General features: G+C 50.4%; 1 pseudogene; it reads left to right on the plus strand.

The window, feature by feature from the left end:
* Positions 1-6,374: 6,374 nt before the first annotated feature.
* On the plus strand, positions 6,375-8,312 carry LOC102519011 (annotated as a pseudogene).
* Positions 8,313-12,370: the final 4,058 nt, after the last annotated feature.

Genomic DNA, 12,370 nt, shown 5'->3' on the forward strand with positions numbered 1-12,370 from the left:
CAGAATTTTGATTCCATCTCTGCCACGTCCCATGAGCCCCCGAATGGACAAAACAGACAAACTGCCCAAAGCCCATTTTCCCCACCTGTACAATGGGGTTAAAAATCCCTGTGCAACACGATGGCTTTGAGCATGCAAATGATTAAATCAAAGGTGTAAATGTTGGACAGTAAAGTACTACCCAAAGAATACAGGTTATAGTTTTGTTCCTCAAGAACCGTTATGTACCGTGAAAGTTAAAATGCAAGTTTTGCAGTAAGACAGACATCCCTGGGAGCTCTGGGGAGATCTTGGGAAATAGCTTTGCCTCTGAGCCTGCATTTTCATCTGAAGCCACCCCTGGCCCCTATTAAGTGAGAGATGTGTGGAAAGGCACATGGCACCATTGACACACAGTCCAGAAAAGAGAAGCTTCAGTAGCAGCAGGATTTATAGTCTTTGTGTGTCTCTGTGGCTTTACACACACATCTGGTGACCGGAATTTAGAGGCATTGTATAAGCATAATTTCTAGCAGTCAGGAACTCAGAGTGACACAAAGGCCAACTCTCTCCCTCTCATGCTCAGAGGATTCAGCACGGGGACTCTGCACCCCCAACCTGGGTGGGCATGTCGCACCATCCATTCCACCCGGCCAGCCAGCAGGATGGTTAGAGCACTAACTCCATCACTGATCATCTCAATACATGCTTTGAAGTAGGTACCACGGAGAAATAATAATGCTCTCCAGCACGCCCACGACTCTGACTCCAGAGGCACGGCAACCCCAGCGCCAGCTGCCTGGCCCGGGCTGACAGACACCTGCACCTTGCATATGCAGGTGAAAGATTTCCATCAGGTGTTGGCACACCGTGAAGCGCTGCCACCCAACCTCTCTCCTTTAATGACCCTGCATCCCAAGTGTGCTGTAAATAAATCAAGTCTGGCTTTTTCATTGTCCAGGTGAATTACTTGAAAGGATGTGGACTGATACATAAATGTAATCTACCGTATTTTACAATGTGCAGGGAGGCATCCAGTCTCAAACCACACATGTCTCTGTCCTCATCCTCTATTCTGATGTGGAGAGTCTGTAACCATTATGCGTGCACAGCCCTGCAGGCTCTAACCTGAGCCAAGTAAAACCAGGTAATGCACAGCTATTGGGCCGATCGGTCATCAGCAGAATCCTGGAAGGACACTCTGAAGGTTTCTGGACTGTTCCCGCTGAGCCGCCCTCTCTTCTCTTGGCCACCTTGGCCTCTCCAGACTTCCAGCTCCATGTCCTCAACTCAGGGAGCCCACCAGGTTCTGTTTGTCCCCCACCCCTCCAACTAGCCCCTTCTTCCGTTTTGATGCTTTGAAATTCTCTCCAGACGGTGAGCTGGGGGTAACCATGGATCTCACCTTGTTTCCTGTTTCCCACTGTCCTTCAATTCTTGGTGTCCCATGTCTTGACACCATTTTCCATATATTCTATCCATTTTTTTAAAAAGTTTCAGGAAGGAGGGTAAATCTGATCCTCGTTCCTCCATCTGAGAAATGAAAGCTGCTTTCATTGATTTTTGTCTAACTCTTGTATCTGCAACCAACCTGTGCTTGCAGCTGACGCATGCTAGCTGATGTTTTTGTTCACATGAATGAGTAAGATAAATGTGATACAAAGCTACATGTTTAAATGCCACTTGTTTATCAGTGATGTAAGCAACTTCTTTGCTGAAGCAAATAACAGTTTTCAAATATTGGAAAAATGGCTTTCTAAGTTTTGCACTGTTCACAGTGGAGCAATTACTGACAGGGCATGCTTTTATGTTTAGTCTGTCTTATTAATATTTTCTCCATCACTTTGTCAAGTCTGGCCAATCAACGGAACAGCAAGCCAAGCCCTGTTCTGCAGATTTTGTTTATTTCCATGGTGTAAATATCACCACCATGTCCAACTTCAAGATGCCAACATGACGTCACCAAATGTGGTGTGGGAAGAGGGGACAGGGGCCGCCACAAGAGGGGTATTTCCACCATGTGGCTTAACAGACATCAATCACCCCAACAGCACAGGTGACAGTGAAATAATTGAGAAGTGACGAGTGCTCATTCCCTTTATCATAGTATATTTAATTTAAGTTTATATAAGTTAATTTTTAATAATGGCTTGCCAAGCTCTCAGAGACCCACCAAACTGCTCTTGTGAGCTGGCACAGGTCCGGTTTGCCCATCACTGGGTGGAGCCTATGATTGGGCCACAGGTAGGAGTCACAGCCCAGGCAGGCAGAGGCACGCTCATCCTTGGAGAAGGCCGTTCTTGTTCCTGCATCTTGCAGGGGAAGCTCTCATTTGCCAAGCGAAGACAGACCAGGGTAACTGGACAGAGGACACAGTCCAGGGCTGGGCAGGCAGAGCTCTTGGTCCCAACTTAACTCCCCAGGTCTGGAGCAGGTGTCAGGAGAGCTTCATGACTCCAACAGGCACCTCCAACAGGCTCCAATCTCAGTCTCAACTTCATTAGTGTGGCCCAAGACACACCGTTTAACTATTTGTGTCTCCGATTCTCCAACAGAACCTACCTCACAGCATTGTGGTATGGAGTTCTTGTGTGAATGCATATTAAGTACTGAGAAAAGTGCATGGTGTGGTGGCACCAGGAAAAAAGTAGCCAGTGTTATTATCACTTTTAAACAGCTGCATCTCATATATACAGTGGAATACTATTCAGCCATCAAAAAGAATGAAATAATGCCATTTGCAGCAACATGGATGCACCTAGAGGTTATCATACCAAGTGAAGTAAGTCAGACAGGGAAAGATAAACGTCATATGATATCACTTATACGTGGAATTGTAGAAAGTAACACAGATGAATTTATTTACAAAAACAGAAAGAGACTCATAGAAAACAAACTTATGGTTACCAGGGGGAAAGGGAGGAGGGCGGGATAAATTGGGAGTTTGGGATTGGCTGATACAAACTGCTATGTACAGAATAGATAAACAACAAGGTCCTACTGTACAGCACAGAGAACTATATTTGATGGCTTGTAGTAACCTATAATAAAAAGGAATATGAAAAAGAATATGTATATATACACATATATACATAACTGAATCACTATGCTGTAGACCAGAAACTAACACAACATTGTAAATTAAAAAAAAACCCTCAAAAATAAATGAATTAAAAAAATAAACAACCGCCTCCCAGAGAAAGCCCTTTTTGTCGGTGTTCCCGGTGCATCCTGACTCCTTTGGTGCTGACTTTGACTTCTAAGAAAGTCTACACAGGACACAAGCCACCTGCCTTTCCCGAGGAACACCCAGGAAATGAATCCATTTTTCCATCTCAACAGCACTGTGGAGGGCAGAGCAGGTCATTCAGGCATGTCTCCTCCCAAGGCTGTGGTCAGACAGTCGCATGTTGGCAGCTTGAAATCAACCATCGTGGACGTGTTCGTACCATGGAAATGGCAGATACTACCAGCCAGGGCTTCTTGTTCCAGAGAGCTGGTTGTGGAACACTGATCAGCACACCACTGCTCCTTCTTGCAGCCTTCCTGACCTAAGCAGTTTCATGTGTGTAATAAAGGGATGCCTTAAACTTCACTTTGAGAAAATCAATCTCTCCCTAGCAAGGCTGAAAGGGAAATCGTGTAGCCTTTCCAATCCTATTACCAAAACGCAGTCCAAACAAAGGAACAAGCAAAATTAGCCTGATGCAGACATTTCTCAGGGTGGCTTTGGAAACAAGTACACAGTTTCAAGATAACCTCATACCTAATGCATTGCCGTGAATATTGGCCTCTCGGGAACTTAGCGATTTGCAGAACGCAGCTTGGAGTGATGCAGAGCCCTACCTCCAGGGGGCTCATGATAAAAGCAGGTCATGAAGATTCAACGACAGTTCTCTGGGCCCTTCCACAGACAGGTGGCTCCTGCCAGGCTCCCCATTTGAAGAAACAGGGAGCCATGCAATATCTCCGAGTTCATTTGAGAGACAACCCCGTAGCAGAAATAGAAGCCACCGTTGAGTAAGTGAGTCTGTCTCATAAGGTGGCGTGGATTCTAGAGGGCAGATCTAAGACCAGTGGATGAGGACATTAGGTTGCACTATTGGCCCCAATTCTGCCCCCTCTCTATAGTCACGTCCTTTGCGCTAAGCCTTCACAATCTCTCCCACTAAAGAAGATTCTTTCCCTGGCCCCTTGACTTTGGGCTTGTCCGTGTGACTTGCTTCAGCCAAGAGGATAAGGTGGATGTGAGCCTGTGCCTTAGGAGGCTTCAGCTCTGACCCTGAGAAGACCCCAGTGGCTGGCCCACTGGCCTAAGGGGTAGAGAAAGAAGTGGAACACAGACACCAACCATTGTAGCTTGAGGCTGAGCCAGGCAGCCCACCGGCAAGAAACAGAGCTGCCCGGCCAAGTCCAGGCTCGATCAGCCAAACCCCGGTCAACCCCAGGCTTGAAAGTGAGCCCAGCCGGGATCCTCAGAGCCGGCCCAGCGCACGTGCAAGCCTCGTGTTACGTGCTCCCGAGACTCTGTGCTTGTTTTCATGCAGCGCGAGCATAGCAGTAGCGAAGTAAAATAAGGACACAAACAGCAAGAATGAAATTGTTTTCCCTTATAACTTACCTACAGTATTTTAGAAGTTGAAAGGCGGGGTTGGGGAGGGTAGAGCTCGGGGGTAGAGCGCGTGCTTAGCTGCTTGGCATGCGTGAGGTCCCGGGTTCAACCCCCACTAAAATAAATAAATGGAACCATATCACAACAAAGGTGTTTTTAAAAAATAGCAAAAATAAAAATAAATAGAAACCCAATTACCTCCCCTCCCAAAAAAAAAATTTAAAAATAGAAAGATCCTCAAAATAGAAAAGTAGTTGAAAAAAAGTTTAAACCATGCAAGCTTTGAAGGTTTAGGCTGACGTATTTGTTTTGCAATCTCCAAAGCCTACTCCCCTGCCGGGTACACAGCTGGTGCTCAATAAATGTTTCCCTATGCTTGTGTGTCAGGAAGGTGGTCGGCATAAAAGCGATCTTTGTAAACTGCCTGATTAGGCAGAGAGCTTCCTGTCACTGCAGAAGAGCAACAGTGGTGGTATTTCATTTTCAGAATCCAGCAAGAGGCATTTTTTGTTAAGTGGGTAAATTAATCAGCACTCGTTCACACGGAAGTGACCAAAAGAGGTGCCTGAAATGGGCTTATTGCCAGCTCACAAAGTTACAAAGCAGAGTGGCGGAGCGGGTGTGGACACATGGTCAGGACTCAGACTGCCCGCCCGGCTCTGGGTTGTTCTGTGGTGTGACCAGAGGCTCGTGGGAACCCAATCCTATATTTCCTCCAGGAGCACTGGTTCGGTGTTGGCTAGTTCAGTGTTCATAGCAACTTTGCGGAACACAGCTATCACAGAGAACAAGAACTGACCGTGTATGTGTGTGTGTGTGTGCATGTGTGTGTGCATGTGTGTGTGCATGTGTGTGCATGTGGATGCCCACGCTCACTCAATTTTGGTTTTTGATTTCTTGATTTCTTGCCCATGGCAATTTGGAAGCTACAAATTAGAAGCCACCAACAAGAGCAAAAAGTGACCAAAACCCTACTGCAGCACAATAAGGGAAGCCACACAAAGCCTCACACACCAATGCAAAGGCCCAGAGCCTACAGCATCAGAGGGAACACACAATGTTGACTTCGTGCCCTGTGCAGGGCCCTCACCTGGGACCCCCAGGCTGTGGGAGGGGAACACAGCAAACGCCTGACCTGGAGGAGCTTCTGTCCAGCAGGAGAGAGAAGGCTCCTGCAGAGACACTGACAGCGCGGGGGGGAGAGGTCAGCGCCACGAGGACGCCACCATCCTCCGAACAAGGGCTTCCAGGGCACAGAGAGAGGAGGAGGGGACACTTTGCTATTTCACTGTGTGACCCTGGGCAAATCGCTCTGTATCTCTGGACTGATCATTGTTTCATTCAGTAGGTATTTTTTGAGCAGCTTCTGTGTATCCCCCATGCTATGTGCTTGGAATGTGGTTTTAAAAATCTCAATTTGTGCCCACTCCGGCTGCCACAGCTGCCGAGCTGAGGGTGGGTATCCAAGCCTCAGAGTTACTGATTTATTCTTGAGAATCCTCTGCTCTCATCTGTCCTCATGGATGAACTTCAGGATGTTCCACTCACAGAGATCAAACCACTTCTGAATGATAAAAATGGAACACGAAACTTCCAGGACTTTGACTGCCAGGGGGAGAGGCAGCCCAGGATGGAGAAGTGTGTTGGGGGCCAATAGGATGTCAGGTTGCTTTGTAAGCCTGGAGAATAAGGGATCACATTCAGAGGAACATCATATAGGAACAACACACCATATGGTCCACGTCGCTTCAAGAGGCCTACCGAAGGGAAACAGACCGGTCATTCTGACATACCATGACACTGGCCTCAATCATAAACCCTGTTTCAGTGCATTCTTTAACTTTGAGGATATGCAGGAGATCACCCAGCATTTTGCTCTCTGTCATGTGGACCCTCCAGGCCAGCAGGAAGGCACCCCCTTTCCCAACTGGGTACCAGTACCCCACAATGGATGAGCTGGCTGAGATGCTGCCTTCTGTTCTCACCCACTTAAATCTGAAAAGCGTCATTGGGGTTGGAGCTGGAGCTTACATCCTCAACAGATTTGCGCTCAATCACCCAGAGCTTGTGGAAGGTCTTGTGTTCATTAACGTTGACCCTTGTGCCAAAGGCTAGATAGACTGGGCAGCTTCCAAACTCTCAGGCTTGACGACCAATGTTGTGGACATTATTTTGGCTCATCACTTTGGGCAGGAAGAATTGCAGGCCAACCTGGATCTGATTCAAACCTACAGACTGTGTATTGCCCAAGATATCAACCAAGAAAATCTACAGCTCTTCCTGGGTTCCTATAACAGACACAGAGACCTGGAGATTGAAAGACCCATTTTGGGCCAAAGTGAAAACAAATCAAAGACACTGAGGTGTTCCACTGTATTGGTGGTGGGTGACAGCTCACCTGCGGTCGAGGCTGTGGTTGAATGCAATTCTCGCCTGAATCCTGTACATACAACTTTGCTGAAGACGGCAGACTGTGGTGGACTGCCCCAGTAGTTCAGCCTGGGGAACTCACCGAGGCCTTCAGGTACTTTCTGCAGGGAATCGGCTGCATCCCGTCTGCCAGCATGACCCGGCTTGCCCGCTCACGGACCCACTCCACCTCGGGCAGCATGAGCTCTGGAGAAAGTGCCTTCAGCCGGTTGGTCACCAGCAGTCAGTCAGACGGGACTCAGGAGTCCTGAGCCCCCTGATGTTCCGGACAGACACCAGACCATGGAGGTGTCCTGCTGAGCAGATGCTCCTGCCCTGGACCATGCAAATCCATCCTCCTTCCAACAACATGCCATAATTATATAACACTTCATCCAGCAAGCTGACATCGATCTTTAACTCCTGCCTGGCCACCGACATGCTCTCTGATATCCTGGACCTGTCATCCCCTCTGCCTGCCCATCCTCCTCTGTGTGTGTACCGAGAACCACTTCCATGCCATTACCGTCCCATTCCAGCATCTTTAGCTGATCAGATCTCCATATCTTCTCTTGCCGGCTTTGCCCTCTACTTTCCCAACTGTGTAGCTGAGAGTCTTTGATCCTGACGTATGTACGTGAGCACGTGTCTGTGTTTGTGTGCGCATAGTTCTGTGGTTTTAGACATGCTTTCTTGCAGAGCTTCTGCAAAACACATACTGAAAAAGGGACTTTTTTTTTTTTTTTTTTGCATTTTCAGTGGTGTTTTTAGGGGAAATACGCAGAACAGAGTTCTAGGTTGGCTAGGCCACTGCAGTCTCTTTCAGTTCGAAATCGGTCAGCAAGATTTGCAGAGTGACTTCAGGAGAGAGCAGCTCTGAGGAACGTGGACGATCATACTTACTGTTTGGACTGTGGACGGACTGTGACCAATAGAGGGGAGCCTGTTACACAGAGAAGCAGGCAGGGTGGCCAGCCACCTTCTCCTTCCAAATGAATTCACGTACACTGGTCTATAGAAGCCCACGAATGATGAGGTCCTGATGCAGTGTGGAGTTTTCCCCAAGGAGTGAATGCGGCTTAACTACTGGACTCTCTTAGCACAGGAAGGTGAGAAACAAAATTTCGGTCCTCTGCTCTTCTGTGCACAACTGCTGTCTCTGCAGCGTCTGATACCTCATTCCAGATGTCCTCAGAGCCTCCAGGGCTGAGATGAAGAGTGCTTCTCCATCCCTCGATCCCCCCAAAGGGAGAGGTGGGGCCTGAAAACTAATGCAGATAATGAGGAAAAGGCTGGGGAGAGAGGAGCAGACGTTAACACAGTATCATGTTTGATAAGTTTAGCCTTGGTTTTGGCAGACTTAATGGACAAAAAATGAAATTGGGATAGAACCCATTTCTCAGAAGGATTCTTACTCCTGTGAACTCCCTTTAGTAGGAGGGAAGGGGCCAATCTGTAAGGGCAGCCTGTCCAGGGTGAATTGTGCTCAGTCTGCTGCTGTGTGAGGGGCTCACAGCCACCCAGAGAGTGTCGCCGGGAGGAGGGTGAAAGCAACTGCCACACAGTAGAAGGCGCAGCTTTGAGGGTATCGCGACATCAGCTCAGGGTGACACAGTCTGATCTTAGCAAGGGGCTTTCCAGGCGTAGTGTTCGCTTTCTGCTCAGACAGGGAATGCGTCACTCAGCCAGAGTGCAACTTTTTACAGATTATGAAATAAAGCTGCATGTGTCTCGTTAAAAAAAAAAAAAACAACTCAATTTGTGATTAAAAGTTGAGTTAAAGTTGCCTGGCAAGATCTCCAAGGCTTAGGTTTTTGGGCCAAGTTTGCAGATGGTGACCTGAGGTTTGAGCTCCTCAAACCCCAAGGTGCACCCCCTAGAGCTGTCCAGGGGAGCGGTCCTGACTAGCAAACCCCCAGCTCAAGGTCAACAGTGACCCCTCTGACAGGAAGCAGGATGCTCAGAGAAGTCTGAAATGCATCCAGGTCTTGCCGCTGGCCCGCTGAGGAGGCTGGACACGTGCTAAAGGCTTAAGTGCGTGCTACTGGGAACGGACAGAGTCGGGAGGGGTGGTCTCCTGTCATCAGAGACTCTCACACCTAAAGCTAAACGGCCTGCAAAACAATGCGGCACAGTGATCGCGCTCCTAACAGCGTCACCTGGGAGCCTCCTTAAAACTCATAAAACACCAAGCCCGGACCACCCCCAGGGCCCTCGAATCACAACCTCTGAGACGGGCCCCAAGGGACCCCGGTGTGCAGCCCTGTGTGGGAACCGTGGGCTCAGCCATACGGAGGCTCGCTGGACCTGCACACCTCCCGACTGGCCACCCCACCACTCAGAGGTGAGCACTCAGGCCCACATTCACAGGTCCGTGTGAGAGCGGACAGCGCGGCGGCGCTCACAGTGGCTCAGGAAGTGATGCTTCACCCTGTTAGGGAACAGCACGCCAGACCTGCTCTGAGGGAGTATTTCAGGGCGTGAGAAATGCTCATGGGAAGCAACATACAACCCCAACTTTGTGAAATACGTACACATAGGTATGTACGTTTTAAAAAATGCGAATCAGGGCTGTGGAACTGTTTCTGATTTCTAGAACTTGGTGTGGGATTTTTTTTTTCACCTTCTTCTTTGTACCTGTTAAAGCTTTTTCAGTTTGCAAAGAACATGGTCGTGGAGGCCGAGGGGCAGGGGGTGGGGAGGAGGACTGTACAGAGATGACCAGGACAGAATAACTTCGGCCTCCCCTCAGCCAGCCCTCAGCTGACCGGAGCACAGGCAGGACCGAGGTCACGCGGCACAAAACAATCCCCAACAACGGAAGGCGGGCCCATGGCCCCGCTGGCCAGCGGCCACCAGTCTAACGCTTTGCCATTTTGGTGAGACGCCTGCTCTCCGTTGTCCTTCTGCTTTTCCCGGGGTCACCAAACCAGCTGTGTTGTCTCCCATTTGAACTGAGCAAGAGCAGATAAGACGACAGGGGTGACCCGCTGACCGCCAGGGCCCGTCCCGTGGGGCGGGCGTCCCCGGCCAGCCACACTCCTGACGGGCTGCTGCGGGCCAGACCCTCATCCTTGCTCCCGTCGGCTGTGGCCCAGCAGCCGAGCCTCCTGCTCCTGCACGCGGACGGCTGCCCGAGCCCACCGTCAGTGGTCCCTGGGCTCATGTGAAGTGTCTCCTAGGAGACGGTCCCAGAGAACGTGGTCGGGGTGGAAAGGCGGGACCAGACTGCAGGGTCCAGCCAAGCCCCGTGGAGGGGCTCCATCTCACTCCCACAGGGGCGCTCGGGAGAGGCGCCGGGCTGTGGGAATGTGGGTGTGGGGCGGGCAAGGCACGAGAGCCTGGGCGTCTAGACCCCCGCAGCCACCCGCCTTGGTCAGCAACTCCAGGGTCTCCGTGTGCCCTTGACCTGAGTGGGGGGCAGTCGGTCTACCACGAGAGAGGCGCCGGTGCTGGCCTGCCGGGGGTGGAAGCCGGCCAGGACGGCGGGGACGTGAGCGCGGCACTACGCCACACGCTGCCATCGGTCCCGCCAGCCCAGCTGAACTTGGGTTGGTCACAAAGGCCACTGCGGACCCTTCCACAGAGTCAGCCTTATTCCTCTGCCTGAGCTCGCCTCGCTGCATCGGCGCTCTTACAGCCTGACCTTTGAGCCAGCAGCACGGAAGGTGGTTCACGGGGGAAGCGATGACACAGCTGTTCAAGGATGTCCCATCCCGGATGACTAGGGAAACCGTTCAGCTTGCAGGCGACGCTCTCCACTCCTCGCCTAAGGACATTCAAGTACCATCGCTTCCTTCCCTCCGCCTAAATCCTCCTCCTCAACTTCTGTCTCTGTTGGAACAACATCGTTCACAGCACCCAGGTGGGTGTTCATTGAACCTTTTCTTCCATCTTCTTTTCTAAGCACAGACAATTATGCACGTCAAGTTACCATGGGGAGGTAAATATTGTCATTTGGCTTCAGGGATGTTACACATAATGTGGTTTTTGTTTCCTCTGCCTCACCAGCTAAACAGAGAGCACTGTGTCTCCTCCTGGAGGGGCTTAGACTATTCTGGAGGAAACATAAATAAGGTTTTTAATTTAAAAAAAAATCACTTCTGAAGCCTGCTGGTAGCATGCCTCCTCTCCTGAACAGCAGCATTACGTGTGGCATCCAGCGGATGGCAGTTCAGTCTGGGAGTCACGTGCCAGGAAGACAGATGCTCCAATACCACCGTGAGATGCCGAGCAAGCCGCGATCGCACCATCAAACGTGGAACTTTTATTTGCAGATTAAACAGGAAGCTTTCTCCAGAGGCTCCGAAATCAGCAGAGCCAACAGGTCATTGCCCATCCACACGTGCCCTCGAAAACTCCGGGGCTCACCCACCCGGGAATTCTCACCTGGCTCCTGGAGGGGAGAAGGCAGGTCTCAACAGACCGACTTCTCCCTGGGCTGGAGGAAAACACTCCGATCAAGCAAGTGAGTGAGGTTGCCTAACGCAACGAGGACCCACCGGCTTCCAGGTAGGGGCTGGTCCTGTGCTTGGTGAACACTTCCTGGGTGGTGCCTTATATGAGGGAGGGCGGAGCTCAGGTACCAGAACAGCTCCTGGTCCTGGCTCTGGAAGTCTTCCCCTCCCCCCGGACTGTTGCTCTGAAGTTCACCTCTGTTAGACCCCTAGATCTGTGAATAATCCAAAAATTGACATCTATCCCCTGCAGACCTGCTGGGGAACTGGGGCAAGGGTGACTGAGCAGCCTGGGACCATGAATGGATTTTATGATAAATAAATACTCACTCGGGAGACCGTGGACGGGGTGCCCAGGAGCTGCACGCGTGGCTCATCCACCCTCAGGTGGCAGGAAAGGGAAAACGTGACGTGTGTCCCTTCCTCTCTACATTGAAGATCAGCTTCTCGGGGATGGCAGTGAGGGTATCCCAAATGGGGACCTGGTTCGAGTGTGTCTTTACCATCTCCCGGCTGTGCTCCCGGGCAAATGGCCTCCCGTTCAGTTGTCCAGCTCCTGCCCTTACTCGTGCAGTGGAGGGAGGCTTCCTCTAGGAGCTGGCCTGCAGAGAGCAGAGGACATGAACACTAAGGTGTAAGGGATGCTGTGGTTTAAAAAGAAAAATTAGGGCGCCGGGGAGGAGAAGTAAACACATTATTTTAAAGTTAATTAAATAGGTTTTATTGAGTACCTGCCAGGTGCAACGTATCGAAGGGACTATAAAGTTTAATAAATCTCCGATTTCAGGGGGTTTGTGATCCCAGGAGGGGAAAAAGTTTGCGAGGGAGCTGCTAAAAGGCAGAAGGTGGGGAAGGGGGGCTGGGGGGCCCGAGCACAGCTTCCGATGCAGTTAGAGCTCGGGGAAGTGGTCCC

Source organism: Camelus ferus, chromosome 19 (assembly GCF_009834535.1).
Source record: "Camelus ferus isolate YT-003-E chromosome 19, BCGSAC_Cfer_1.0, whole genome shotgun sequence".
In the NCBI taxonomy this organism is placed as follows: Eukaryota; Metazoa; Chordata; class Mammalia; order Artiodactyla; family Camelidae; genus Camelus; species Camelus ferus.